This window comes from Rhamphochromis sp. 'chilingali', assembly GCF_963969265.1.
Source record: "Rhamphochromis sp. 'chilingali' genome assembly, chromosome: 10".
NCBI classification, from domain to species: Eukaryota; Metazoa; Chordata; class Actinopteri; order Cichliformes; family Cichlidae; genus Rhamphochromis; species Rhamphochromis sp. 'chilingali'.
Window position 1 is genome coordinate 27877563 of NC_137937.1, and position 14765 is coordinate 27892327.

General features: G+C 39.7%; 1 protein-coding gene across 9 annotated transcripts in view; it reads left to right on the forward strand.

Annotated features, from left to right (window-relative positions):
- gpat2 (glycerol-3-phosphate acyltransferase 2, mitochondrial) overlaps window positions 1-14765 on the forward strand; it is a 190590-nt gene that overhangs the window by 45331 nt on the left and 130494 nt on the right. For 2 of the 9 annotated variants that reach the window (XM_080893742.1, XM_080893743.1), the window contains exon 3: window positions 3092-3189. The exons of the other annotated variants lie outside the window; for them this stretch is intronic. The gene's annotated coding sequence lies outside the window, so the exon portion shown is untranslated. The remainder of the gene's footprint in view (window positions 1-3091; window positions 3190-14765) is intronic. 9 annotated transcript variants of the gene reach the window in all.

Below are 14765 nucleotides of genomic sequence, written 5' to 3' on the forward strand. Positions count from 1 at the left end.
CGTCTAGCCAAAAGTGATGTAAAGGCTAATATTTTGAAGTGTGTAGGGTCGGTTAGACCAGTGTTGATTGGAAGCCCAAAAACAGCTAGAAAAGGGTCCGTGCAGATTTGGGTCCCAAGAGCTTTGGACAGAATAACTGAATACTGACTCCAGAAGCCATGGAGTCTTGGGCACAGAAAGAACATATGGCCTAGGTCACATGGGGTGGCATGACATCTCTCACACTGATCCATCACTTGTGGGTAAATCTCAGACAGACGAGACTTTGAATAGTAAACCCTGTACAACACCTTGAACTGGATGAGTTGTAACCTGGCACAGGACGTACTATAACGGACATTGGATACTGCTTTCTCCCATTGCTGATCCGAAAAAATTATTCCTAACTCCTGCTCCCAAGCCCCCCTAATTTTAGCAACGGAATGGACATTTAAATCCATAAGTTGTTTATATATTAAAGATATAATTGACTTCTTATTGGGTTTAAGGGATAAGAATTCCTCCCACGGTTGGACATTTGGGAGAAGAGGGTAGGAGGGGAAGAGAGCAGAAGTGCAATGCCGTGCCTGAAAATAACGGAATAGATTGGTAGCCGGAAGATTTGTTTCTGAACACAGGTCTAAAAAAGTTAAGAAAGTGCCATCTTTATAGAGATCCTTAAATGTATTAATACCATGACGCTTCCACTGTACATAGGTACCATCAATGAGGCCAGGAGTAAACAGATGGTTCTGCGTGATGGGCATGTGTACTGACGCAGAGATGTACTTAAAATGACTCCTGAATTGTGACCAGACCCTTAGACTAGACTGTACCACGGGATTTTGGGTGAAATGAGAAGGCTTAAGCGTGTTTTTTATTTTGACAGCGAATGCGCACCTGCGGACCACTTATGTGCAGCCCTGGTTATTTAGCTCGTCATATTGCAGCCACAGAAATTCTTTTGTCCATGAAACCATAAAGCTGCACTTTCTTTTTGCCTTATAGTCTGATTTGTCATAACTTCTCCGTTTTGTGGTAAGCTTTTCTTTGGCGGTCACTTCTTCACCCTGACCTGTCTTATTTGGCTCAGCAGAACTAAAATATATATCGTGTTGCTTTTACACACACACTCACATAAGCTCAGCGATTCTCTGCGCGATCAACCTCTCACATGTTTAAGCTGCGGGAGATTTCATGTTTGCATAGTAAGCTAACGATTAATAAGACGATGTCAGAGGAATTGGTGCACAAATTATCATCACTCACAGATCAGTGCTGTCGCTCTCTATACACAGTTCGCACGATTGCAAAGTGAAAGCAAAAAAACAAGCGCAAATTCAAACGCGATTACAATATGTCACATATTGACAGTGGCTCACCAATGCCAATGACATAATTACCCAGCTACATTTCTGAAAGAATGCAAAAGCATTGACATATATTTTTCCTTCCTACAATAGCCGGACGGGCAGGGAAGAGATAGATTTTGGTAGCCCGACTGAAAAAAATCGCTAGCCCCTGGACGTCGGGCTAGCGATATTGCAAGCCCTGTATCTGATTGAGGAATCACTCATCTTTGGAAAAGAGAGTTTATTACAGAGAAATGGCTCTTTCCAAAATAAAAGCTATACTATCCGCTTCTTCTGGGCTATATTCTCAGCAGCATAAGGAGAATCATGTGCTAACAGCTGTCTAAATGACTCGGCTAAAGTTAGTAGCATGCTTGTTGTTTTTGTCTTTGCACTAGGATGATGTCGGCGTAAATGTGCAGTCATATTCGTTGTGTTCCCACTAGTGCTTTCAGGTTGATCTCGTTGAAATGACCTTAACGCCACAACACGGCAAATCTCCGTTAACGAGCTACCGCCGATCGCCCCGTGCATGGGGCTAGACGGCCAACACGTTAACGAGCTAACTGCGCTAACACACTAGTTCCCACCTATGTAATTGAGCATTGCATGGCACATCCAACATACTGTTTTACTTTAGTCCATGACTCGCTTACCTTCAGGGTCATACGTCACATGAAAACCAAAATAATTCCAAACGCCAGATCTGAATGTTGCAAGGAGAGCTTAACTTCTGTCTTGCTAGCTTGCCCTGCGCTCTTCCTTCTGACTATGCTGTCTGTGTTGAGCGCTCAGTGAATCTGCGTTCGACTACTCCGCCTAGGCTGCACTGTCGAGCGCAGATCCACTGAGCGCTCAACACAGACAGCATAGTCAGAAGGAAAGTTGATAAAATAAATTACAAATGTTGTATTGTTCGATACATATGCGTACCGAACCGAAAGCACTGTATCGAACGGTTCAATATCGATACGAATATCGTTGCACCCCTTATATATATATATATATATATATATATATATATATATATATATATATATATAATAATTGTATCCATCTTCGAAACACATCTCGATAACCAAATCTAGTCAGAACATCAAAAAGATAAGGTCACTCGACCCTATTGAATGCTTTTTCAGCATCCAGTGAGAGAAAGGCCCTCTCTGAAGAATTGTTTAGTCCGTCTATGTTAAAGACTCTTCTTACATTATGTAGACCTTGACGCCCCAATATAAAACAGTTTTGATCTCTATGAATTACTGAGGGGAGAGTATCTTGCAGACGTGTTGCTAATATAAGTTGAATGTTTTTAATAGGCGAAAAATACTTAAATAAGTTAATACGTAAATGTTAAAATCTTTGTCTTTTTCTTTTTTTTTGCTGATCTGAATATTGATCCGATCCGTGACTTAAAACCGTGATCCGATCCGAACCGTGAGAGTTTTGATCCGTTGCACCACTAGCAATGAGCAAATCGCTTTATGTGTGGATGGTATTTAAGGGTATTATCAGATTGGGCATAATTGCCTTGTACCTTTGCTGAGAACGATTGTTCCCCTTTCCCTCTCGCCCACTGGCCTGCACACATTGTATTTAAAGATCTGAGTGCTTCAGTTTGGCTCAGCATCTCTTCTCTCTGCCATGTAGAGTATTCATGATTTAATGTGTTTTGTGTGCGATTTTGGAAACAATAACACGGTGTCCTCTTATCTATCTGTTAATTAACCCAGTGATTTTTTTCTTTCTTTTTTTGTTACCAGAGAGAGCTGTTGTTGAAAAAGCACTGTAGTTCAGTAACATGTTTACTGATCATGAATCCAACTGAACCAAGCCCACCACCTCAAGAGGCCAGGCCATGGTACGCAATGATTTTGTGTGGATTTTGGGGGTCAGAGGTGCTCAGACATGATATCAGTTGCCAAGTGTGAGCACTCCCTAATGTTGCCTACAGTATGACATTGTTGGGTGTGTTGTGAACTCACTGTGAGCAAACAGGAGAGATTTCCCGTAGAAATGATTTGCACACCTGTTCAAAGGGAAGGTTAATTGACTCAGGACATGCTGAGTCACTGATGCAGCATGATGTGCAACAGGAAGAGGTGCTCGGTTCCTTTATGCCATGCCAATTGGCACATGAAGGCCAAATCAGGTTAACTGGACAGGTTAAAGTGTGATTACTCAATGACACATAGATGGAGTCAGAGGGAGAAAGAGAAAGACAGACATATGTTGGAGATAAACAGCCTCTCTCCCAGGGCGGCCTGTTTGTTTTCTATTTTACATTTTACCAAACAAACAGTCTATAAATGGCATTTTTTGTTTCTTTCTCTGTCTTAGAATATCTGGTGAAAAGCCACTTTTTCCAAAAATACTTTTGACCTCATGCTGCACAATTTATGGCATTTTAGTGAGGCTGCAATGGTACTTGTATCCTCTTTCGAGGTTGAAGTAGAGCTCTCTGAAAAAGTGAAGTTAAACTCATTCATCATGTTCGGTAAATCATTCTTCATTTATCACTCAAAAAAACCCTTTATCATATGTGTAATTCAGAGAGAACATGGTTATCTTTATTGCCAGACTAGAAAGTCTTATTGAGCACTCGAAGTGTCTTAACTACAAGTCATATTTAACTATATCGTACATCATACAGTTGCTTCATGCAATACACTTTATCAATATCATCCCTGGATAATTTTAAATCACCGGTTAACCTAACATGTGTGTCTTTAGACTTTGGGAGGAAGTGAAAGTACCTGGGGGAAACCCACAGAGGCATGAAGAATTTGCACACTTGGCACTGAAAGTCCCCACCCAGGAACCTTTTTGCTGTGAGGCCACAATGCTAACCCCCGCACCACAACTCCATCCAATGTCTCTACAATGTCTCCTTAAACAGCATTAAATAACACTATATAATTAGTCCAGTTAAAATGACCAGATGATTGGTGGACAGATTTAACAGCTGGTTTGAAGTCTGTTTCTTTAAAAATGAATTTGAAATTTCTTTAAAGGTAAATAACAAGGTGCTTGAATTTGACTTAAAAAAAAAAGAAGCTTTTAGTAAGAAACTAAAACTGTTATAGTTGCTGCATTTGAATTATTGGGTTAAAGATATGAACAAGGCTTTATGTTATCTCTGCATCCTAATTAAACAGCTCTTAGGATACATTACAGTTTAGTTCATTTACTTTCAATAAAATTCCCACCATAAATGTGTATGAGGTTGTAAAAAAATATTGTCTTACTCTAAAAACTAACGATTACCCCCACCCCGCCGCCCTGAAACAAATTCTAAAAAATAAAAACAGGAAGAAATCCACTAAAAAACAGTTTGCACTGTTCAATGAAAAACTTTCAAGCAAGTTTATTTTTCTGTCTGTATTACCGTAATTGTCGGGCTATAAGCCGCTACTTTTTGCACCAGCTTTGAACCCTGCGGCTTTTAGTCAGGTGCGGCTTTTCTATGGATTGTCCATGATTTTTGTCATATCGTAAGACGATTTGTTTTGTTTGTTCCGCTGTTGTACGGCACTACGTTGCCTGGCGGAAGGGCATGTGATCAGACACACAGTATCGGGGTTCAAGAGTGGTATGTTGGTCACATGTCCATCCGCCAGGCAACATAGTGCCGTACAAGTAGCGCGAAAAACAAACTTCAAAGTAGCGCTATGTGTTCAGCGGGAGTCGTGGATGACGAGCGGCGATAAACTTGTGAAAAGCAAGTTATACTCAATTCCACCGGTGGATTCTGACAGCGTGGAAAAGTGTGAAAACATCCACGATCACCAATGGATTTCAAAGGGCTGGACTGTTGCATGATGGAGAGGAAGACACCGCCACGGCCCTTCTGAGGGTGTTCGACTCCGACACTGACAACGAGGATTTCTTTGGTTTTGAAAGTGACAACGAAGGAAAGAAGCTGAGAGTGGATGACGAAGCCACCCTGAACCTGTTCATATCCGACACTGGAGGAGAGGACTTTGGTGGTTTTAGTGCGCAGGAAGAAGAGAAAGATGGTGGTGAATGACTGACTTTTCTTCTTGTTAAAGCTGTGTCACTGCACCTGAGCCTAAAAGGTAGTCTGAATCTATTTTTCTGGTGTGCTGCAGGTTATTGTTATGTACTACATTTGTTACTCATTTATGAAGCACAGTACATGTGTCCTACTTGTAATTACCGCTACTTGTACATATACCTAAAAAGTTATGCAAATATGTACCCATAACTTGTTTTTCAAAATATTAATAAAAGGGGTGTGTCTCCAAACAGCCATCTCTTTCCTGACAATTCCCTTTGTGTATATTCTTTTACATATGATAAGTCAACATTGAAACACCTGCGGCTTTTGGTCAGGTGCGGCTAATGTATGTACAAAACAGGATTTTCCCCTGATTTTAGCTTGTGCGGCTAATATTCAGGTGCGCTTTGTAGTCCGGGAAATACGATATGTTTGGTTGGCTGCTTGAAACTTGAACTCACACACATGTTTGCATGTTTGTATCAGTTATTGCTAAAATTTCAGTTAAATGCCTGCAAAGAGACATCCTGTTTGTTGCTTGTAATCAGGTTATGTCAATTGACTGACCAGCAGATCCTTTAAAGAGGGCTGCAGAAAGACTGGAGACAGAGCATTGTTATCTTTTGGTTTCTTTTTTACACTCACACACAGTAAGAGAAAGATTCACATTACATGGCTTATATTACATAATATTGTTCTCCACTGGAAAGCAACCCCATAAATCATTGGTCCTTATGTCCATGTCACCCTGTTATCCTAGAAAATAGAGTTTAACATGTTTCTACATTGTGAATGTTTTAAACCATCATCTTTTTCCTTTTTGTTGTCGTCGTCGTCGTCGTTGTCATTTGTTGCAACTGAAAACTTGTTCAGTACTAGTCAGGCCTGGTGACGTTGTCCCTCTTTTAAAGTGGAACCAATCCTACATATTTTTAAAAAATACTTTCATGGGTCATTTCAAATGCTGGGGACAAACAACTGATATGATCTTTTGGTTGTGGAACTTGTCTTATACAAAGGACAGGGCCTGTGTTCAGATGTTATTGATATGTGTAATCATGGAGTGTCCTACTCTAATAGAAGAAAAGTCAGTGCCTCTCAGGAAGTCTGGCCTTTTGAAATGTCACAGCTGTTTCAGAAGACTATCCTTTAAAAGACAAGATTTTAGTCCTTCGTCTTCCATTTGTCTTTCCTCTCCCTTAGTCATGTTCTTTCTTTTTGCACTCCAGTTTCCATTGTTCGTCCTCTCTCTTTGAAGACTTTAAAGCTTTGAAGAATGGCACAGTGTGCTTCTTGATTCAGGAGCAGGTAATGGGGAACAGGACTGTCCTGTTGCATTTAAAGGTGCTGTGTCACACCTTAATAGGTCATTCAGCTTGAGCTTGGTGTGCATATAGATGGATTGTAAAATGAAATGCTCTGTATAATCTTCCCTGGGGATTTCCCTTTGGAGGAGACTGCCATATTTTGAGCTGTTATTCAAATCCCTTTATATTGGAGACATTCACCTTTTCAATGAGACTATTGTTGGTGTTTTAACCTGACAGTGCAGGAATTTGAGCATTGGTCAAAGTCCAGACAGAAAACTAGTTAAACCTTTTAATTAACAAAAAGGAAAAGTAGGCAAACTGTTGCAGCAAGTAAAGCTTGTGTTTTCAGCATTTAAAAAAATCCTACATTTTTCATTTTAATTTCAATTTAATCCTTAACCCGTTACCTAAAATCTCAAAACTTGTAGATTAACATGCAAAAAACAGATATATTTACCTGTCTTTGACTTGTTTCTATGAATTTTTAACTTGAAAATGTCAAACTGCCTCCCCTTTGTGGTTCAGTAATGATACAGACATAGTTTTGAGAGACAGGCAGTGTGGTGGTTGGTTTTGTCACCTCCCAGCAGGGACCTTTATTTGTGTAGATCGTTCTCTCTGTGTCTGAATGTATTCTCACATGTTTTCCGGCCTTCTGCCACAGTCCACACACATGCATGGTGTAAATCGATAGTTTTGAGAGATATTGAAGTCAAGTTAAAATAACAAACATCAAAAATATTGGAGAATTGGGTTGTTCTTGATTGCATTATTGTTTGGCTGCGTTTGTCTATGTAATAAATACAGTTTAGACAAGTGACCCGCCACGTGTAAGCATTAAGGGATTTGATAATGATGGTAACATAAGACTTAGGATACATGTTACAAGCTCTAGATCTTTCCATCCGTACATCTGTCCATCATCAGGCGTGTAACAAGAAATGTTGCATTTGACCTTCACTGTTAAGTGGCATAAAATGGACCCTTCATCTTTCTAATGTATATTATTAGCTTTCTTTTGTTATTAGCCTTTTTACACATTTAAAAGAGTGCCCTAAAAAATTTGCTTAACTATATACATTTTTAAAAAGAAAGGGGGAAAAAAAAAACATCAAATGTTGTGACTTTGCTGTGATACCGTTATGTCCTGATGATGAAGCCTATGATACTTTCACTTCATGCTGGAAGTGAAGAGATCAGCTTCCTCTCTCTTTCTGTCTTCTGCTGTTTGGACAGAGTTACACTTATGCAGCTCTGATATTTGTTTCGGTTTTGTCTCGCAAGAAAAAAATAGGAAACAAAACATAATCTCAGAAAAAAATTTACACATGAAAATCTATTTGTCCTCCTTTTCGGATCTTTTTTCTAGGGGTATAGTCCTCCCACCCCCTGCCAGTAGGACCCAGCTGATATGAGTCTCAATCACTTGACCTTAACATAAAACCTTTACACACTCAGACAGGGAGTGAAGTGCTTTGCTTTACCAAAGGTCACTCCCACAGATTTCTCCCACTCTGCTGCAGAGCTTGGCAGCAAGGAGGAAAAGGGTGAACCCAGCAGGCTGCCGTTTTAGGACCTCAGGCTGAATACATTCCTGGACAAATATACCCTTGATCTGTCTTTACACTACAGTTTTAGGCTTTTAAACACCAACCTCTCAAGCTTAAGGCTGACACTGGGTATTTCCGCCTTAGCTCTCAATTTGGTCAACCAACAAGAGTCTGGTTTTATAAGCATGGCAAAATACCCATACACAAGACTTCCAGACATATGTGCAGGGATTTTTTAGCTCCATTTGGATGTGAAATGATGACTCGAAGAGAAAGTTAGGAGTAGAAAGTCTTACTTTTTTTTCTCTTTCAGTGCACCACTTACTCTCTGTCACACAGCAGTGTGAGAGAGAGAGCAGGAAAGCTGCAGGAAAGCAAGACTTTATTGCAAAGCAGTTCTGTTCATAGATTTTCATCAAGATGCTTTTTTAATGGAAAAAAGACACTTACAATGCACTAAAAGTCTAGTAAATCTAGTGGCAGTTGATAAGTTGGCAAGTTAGGTGAACTTGAGTGTGAAAAGTGAATGCTAGAATTCCCAACAAATTAATAACCAAAATATTCAATAGTTAAGCTACCCTTAACGTTTATCGCACCCCATGTTTTTAAACAATGAATGCTAGTGAAAAAATTCCTATGTTTGAAAAACTCTGATTACTGCCAAGATTATGTCATTAGCCTGTTAATTAGAGCTGCGACAGTTGTTTTGTTTCTCGTGTTATAGATCAGGCACATCCCTTTGCTTTAAGACAGTGTGCTTTCACCCCTCCAAAAGCAAGCCAAGATGACTAAAAGAGAACCTTTGGCCAACAAGATTTTTCTAGAGTAAGCACAACTCCCAAGGTTTTCAAAGGTGAACCTGTGAAAGGACTATTAATGGTTGCCTGCAGCTCCCTTTGCCTACAGATCACTAGGTATGAGATCAGGGTCTGTCACCTGGTATGCATTCGGCAGCACACGACAGTTTTTTGTCGCGCTAACTCTGTCTTGCCCGGGGCTAATGTGCAGTCTCCTGAGGAGCCCAAGTCAGCTGCCACCTCTGTATCTTGGTGACTCCCATGCTGGAGATGGCTGCAACCTGTCAGGGACCAGTGGCTCCCCTTGCAGGATGAGCTTTGAAAAAAGTCCTCAGAGTTCATCATTTGAATAAAATTAAAAGTTCGAGTTCAGTAAATTCTTGTTTGCTAAGTTACTTTTGTGTTAAATAATCAAGATTTACAATATAATTATTGATCAAAATAGCCCTGAACACAGCTCACAGGTTCTTCTCTTCATCATGTTCTCTGTGCAAGTACTGATAATTCAATTTACATTAAATTGCATTTTATTTGTGTAGCACCAGGTCTTGGAATGTGTGCGGGTAGCCAACAAATATTCTAATTGTTAACATAATGGATACCGAATGCCGGCAAATTGTTGTGTCCTAAATAGAGATGGACCGATCCGATATTACGTATCGGTATCGGTCCGATACTGACCTAAATTACTGGATCGGATATCGGAGAGAAATAAAAAATGTAATCCGATCCATTAAATATCAGAAAAGCACCTCACAAAACTTGCAACACGGCGCAACTCGGCTCATAACCGTAGCATGTCGGAGCAGTATGCCTCACGTGATAGAGCGGCTGTGTGTATTTGTAGCCTCACTACCAAACCAGCATTTCATCTCTGAAGTTATCCCAGAGAGAAGTAAAGCAAGTGTATAAGTTTATCTCTGAATGTTTGTAAAGCATTCCCACGCTAAGCTTAACAACCGATATATGGAGCGACTGCCTCTTCTCTCTCCCTCCCTCTTCTTGCTGCTACTTCAATCGTGAAACTGATTAATGATCAGCTGATCGGCTTTTCTGTTGCGAGTCTGTCTCTCTTCTTTGTTTTTGGATCACTTTGCACCAGAAAGAGGAAACCAGCGGCTGAACAACAGCAGCACGTTTAAGCTTGATAAGCTGTTGTTAGAATTTATTTAATATTACTTTCTACACCAGGATCCTTTTCTACGCAGCTGACGGCTGTTAACTGTGCAGGGGCGGATCTAGCAAAGTTTAGCCAGGGGGGGCGATAGGGCATTAACAGGGAAAAGGGGGCACAAAGACATACTTTTCTTTCTTATTCTCATTTAAAATGTCTAGCTTTTAATAAATAATTATCTGAATCTTACACCCAAAGTTTTAATCTGATGTAAAATGAATAGAAGTCCATTACTGTATATATTAACTATTAAGTCTAATATGCCCTAGTAAGCTATACTACATTTTTCTTTGGGAAGATACCATCTGTGCAGTCTGCAATTCTGTAGAAGAAAGATGTTGAATCTATTTAATTATTCTTGAAAAATAATTGATTTCTATGCATTTTTTCCCCACACTGCATCAAATTAAAGTTGATTACGTCGATTAAGCATCATGAGGTGGGAGTGCTCATGAGGTGCTGGGAGTTTGGAACCCTATTAGTTAGGTTGCTTAATATTTCCACTAAGTACTCTTTAAAATACCAGAATAGGGAGGATGGAGTAGGTTTAAGTTTATTAAATTGATCAGTATTGCTATTACTATGAAATATTTTGTTGTACTTTTTACATACAGGTATAACAGAATAGCTTTAGTATTGTTGTTTATTTAAACTTGAGTATGAACTTATACAAAATGCAGCAAGATATAAAAAAAAAACAGTTTTATTGATTAAAAACACACACTATATCGGATTCATATCGGTATCGGCAGATATCAAAATTTATGATATCGGTATCGGACATAAAAAAGTGGTATCGTGCCATCTCTAGTCCTAAATGATATGCAGCCATCTGCTACTAGATGGAGATGCAGTCCCGACACAGTTATTGAAAAGTGCCAAAAAACGTTAATCTATTATTGTACGTTATTTTGAAGGTGAAAGAATTAGTTCGCAGACGTAATAGCCGAAATGAGCTTTCTCCGAAAGGGGGACGGGTTCAGTTATTTGGGAGAAGCTCAGAGTAGAGCTGCTTCTCCACTACGTCAAAAGGAGCCAGTTGAGCTGTCCCTGGGTGAGGTGTTCCGGATATGTCCCATCAGGAGGAGACCCCGGGATAGATCCACGATACACTAGAGAGATACCATCTTCCAGCTAGTCTGGGAATACCTCTGTGTTCCCCTGAACGAGCTAAAGGAGGTGGCTGGGGAGAGTATAATGCGCAGTATTCACAGTGCACGATATGAGGCACCAAACAGTTGAGCAGCATTTAAATTATGATTAATTTTTAAAGAATGTCATTAATTGTTTTAAATTCCCTTGTTTAGACTGTTTTTGACATTGTCCATTAAACAGTCCTCAAATTGAACTTCATACGTTTCTTAGTTTTACAATGATGATGCTTTATATTGTATGGCAAAGACCTTACAATAACAGAGAAAACCCCAACATTCAGACGATCCCATAAAAGCAAGCACTTTGCGACAGTGGGAAGGAAAAACTCGCTTCCAACAAGAAGAAACCTACGGCAGAACCAGGGTCAGGGAGGGGGGCAGACATCTGCTGCTCCAAAAGACACGATACATTGTGACACATGTTCATCGTATGTGCTTTAAATATAGTCCCTAATTCTGAAAATTTGAAGCATATAAACAGAATCACTGGAAACAGGACTGTTCTAAGTTCATAACAAGCTTTATGATATTAGATTTCATGTAAATGTGTTCTTTGTTTCTGCCAGTGAGCCTCATGGGCTTAGGTGTTAACAACATTAAGAGAGCTGAATATTGACACAGCGCCTTTCCTGGCGTCTCAAATTCATTTATACTCTGGTCTGTTGGCCTTTGAGATTCTGCTGTTTCTGATCTCTAGCGTTTCTAATCTGTATGACCTCAAATGTGACTGAGTCAGTCACTCCTCGTCTGTCTTTGATTCAGTCAAACACACACTATGCGCCTCTTTCATCTCTCTTCCCATCGTTTGCTTGTTTTTTTCCTTCCAGCCATAGCAGTGTGATGAGATGAGGACACTCAGTGTCGCTGTTTACAAAAATGACTGCCAACCTGACATTCAACTGTCCATCAGCTGCCTACATGAATTCATATTACCCACCGTGTCTTCGTGCCTGTCATTTTCTCTCTCCATCTCCAACATAACATGCCTTTCTTCAACACTATCTCAACTCCTCATTCTTTCTTTATTTCCATTCTTTCCTCAAATCACTCCTCCTCAATCTTCCACAGCTAGCCAAGGTGTCAGCTTTAACCTTTCCTCCTTTTCTGGCTATTTTTGCTTCCCTTTACCCCTTTACTTCTTACCTCTCCACTTTGCATTTGTTCATCTCACTTTCCTTTTTAGAGTAAACACAGCAGCCTTCTCACATCTCGCAATGTATCAGTTTGTTTGAACTGGAAACGGCTCTTTCTCCCTCACTTGGGTTTCCTCCCACCACCCTATCACATTTATCTTCATCCCCTCACTCTTCACATCTTCCCTGTGTGCTTTTCTGTGTCTTCTTCTGCCTGTTTAATGTTGTTCCATCTCCTCTGTATCATTTATCTTCCTCAATTTCTCCTACTTTAAAAAACTTGCCTTGCCCTGTAGTTATTTGAGATTAATGTACCTGTCCATATGTCAGGATTTTCTACTAGGCTTGAGGAAGTGTATATATTCCAGGAAACTAGAAAATCTGTCCCAGCCAATCAAAAAGTTATCTCAATTGGCTATTCGCTCATTCGTATTTCACTTCCCTGGCAGTTTAAAGTATCTTTTAGTTGATGTATTATGATTGTAGTGCACCAAAAGAGTTGATGCTGTCGAATTTATTTATTTATTTTTGGTTGTTCAGATTTGGTCCCTTTCTGTGAGCTGCTCTGCAGAGTTGAAAGACCTTGCCTGTGGGGTCCGCGTTCAGAGTGGTGGAAATGACCTCTTCTGATTTTTTTTTATTTTTTTTTTAATCGACAGAAACCTTGCTGATCTCACAGCTCCCCCTCTCTTCCCCTACTGGGCAGATGAAGACCTTTATCCCTCTATCTCTCTGTGACACAGCAAGACTCTGTATTTTCCTGCTTTGCTCTTCATCCACCTCTCCTTTATATTCCTCATATATTTTCTCACCTTTAACCTGCCACGACCGTTTATCCTGCACACCATTATTCCTCCCGGGACCCCCAAAAAATCAAAATGTCACTGCAAAGACTCATCCTGTGCTTTCCCATTCAAAACACATAATTTACACACATTATGCTTTTTAGATTTTTGCTTTGTTTGCATATAAAATTTTGCAAAGTCCACCGATAAAAGGATTTAATGTGTCCACCAATAAAACCCTGCTGTTTTAGCCACCTGCAATGCTTCAGTTCTATACCTCACTATATAACACACTGCCAAGCAGCTAGCTGTCAAACAAAAACTTACTTCAGATGAAACCATCTGTATCACAGCCAACTATTATTTCTTGTTCTAAACTCTAAAATATCTCAACTGTGCCTCAGCGAACCATGCCAAATCCTCCAACTGTTACAAGATTAAATATGTGTTGATGCACTTGCAGGATTTGACAAAAATGAAGAGCCCACAATAGGTGAATACCTGTCTGTTTAGTCTCTGTGCAAAACAAAGCTAATATAGCTAACACTACCATCTTGTCTTCTTTGTGCTGCCACATGTGCGACAGCCACAGTCGCCATTAACACCTGTTGCTAGGGTATACAAGGGTCATGCTAATAGATGAGGACATTAGAAATTGACAATGGTCAAAGTGATTGGCGAAGGCTTGTCAGACAGGGTGATTTTTAGCTAATTTCCCTATTGAGTTATTAAATTAATATCATTATCATGGTTATGGTGATGCTACAGCGGGCGATAGGATGATTGGACCAAACCTAATGTATATGTGTAAAATAATAATTGAAGGAATCTTAGAAGAAACAGGACATATTAACAGTATGCCTGAAGTGGTTAACATTAGTATTAGCTCTGACTGAATGCCGACAGTTTGGACCTGTGATGTAAAACTGAATGCTAATTATTAGTGCATGTGTATTGTAGTGACTTCTCATGAATCTCTCCTTTCTAGGTTTACATACCAAGCCTGTTTCAGAAGGTTATCATTGAGCTCCTGTGTTTTTAGCCAGTAGCTACACTGGGCTTTTTAAGAGGAGAACCTTAAAGAGATAGAGGAGCTAAAATGGAGCATGAAAGCAGGTGATCCGGCAATGTGCATGATTAGCGCACTCCCTAAAACATAACCTATAAATAAGGTTAGTAAGCACTTCAAAAACAGTGAATGCTGGAACACACCAAATAGTAATTTTTGTGATTAGTACAAAATGTCCTATTTAGAAAAAACTGCAATGTATTGATTGACTCAGTGTGTGTGTCTCTCTCCAGGGTAATAATTTCATAAGAAGAAGCTCGTTAAGAAATGGGTATTTGGTGTTTTATTGTATTTATTTTTAATGTGGAAACGTAGACCATCTCAGCTTGGGTGCCAGACATCTCTGTCACTACATTTAGTGATTTCTTTTTTGCATATGCCTTAAGCTACTTTTTTCTAACTGAAAACCACCTACCATGAAAATCTATGGGCAGCTTTGCTCCA